Source organism: Triticum dicoccoides, chromosome 1A (genome assembly GCF_002162155.2).
Source record: "Triticum dicoccoides isolate Atlit2015 ecotype Zavitan chromosome 1A, WEW_v2.0, whole genome shotgun sequence".
Taxonomy (NCBI): Eukaryota; Viridiplantae; Streptophyta; class Magnoliopsida; order Poales; family Poaceae; genus Triticum; species Triticum dicoccoides.
The window spans coordinates 452,572,562-452,573,101 of NC_041380.1; positions in this window are offsets into that span (position 1 = coordinate 452,572,562).

A 540-nucleotide genomic window follows, 5' to 3' on the forward strand; every position below is an offset into this window, starting at 1 on the left:
AAGTTTGCCATTTTTATGTTTTATATTCGAACTATTCACCATTTTCGAAAAATGAAAAGTCCAATGGGTTCAGTTGTATTCAAGTGGTTTTAAATGGTGTTTAATCATAAAGAGTTCCAAAGTGTACAGATACTTCATGACGTCAAACCTTTGACACAACCACATGAACCTATGTGTCTTTTTTTTCATGTCGGGTTCACAATACATCCCTTATATCTGCTCTTATAAATTCGTAAGTTGGTGGTCTTCCGTTCACAGATTAATTCTCACATTATCAATAATAAAAATTAGGTACTACAAATATGATACATCCTACGTTGCAGCAAATGTATCATGATCTTTTAATTAACCGATTTGATTGATGTATATTTATGATGTTGTTTTATTCCAACAAAGTTAGGGCCTACAATTGCACAAGAGTTTAACTAGTTCATGCAAAAAAGAAGGCTTCTATATCTATATACGAGCATTTAATTAATTTTTCATAGCAACACACGACTGTTTAGCTAGTTAAAGAAAATCATAGAGGCCTCGAAACAC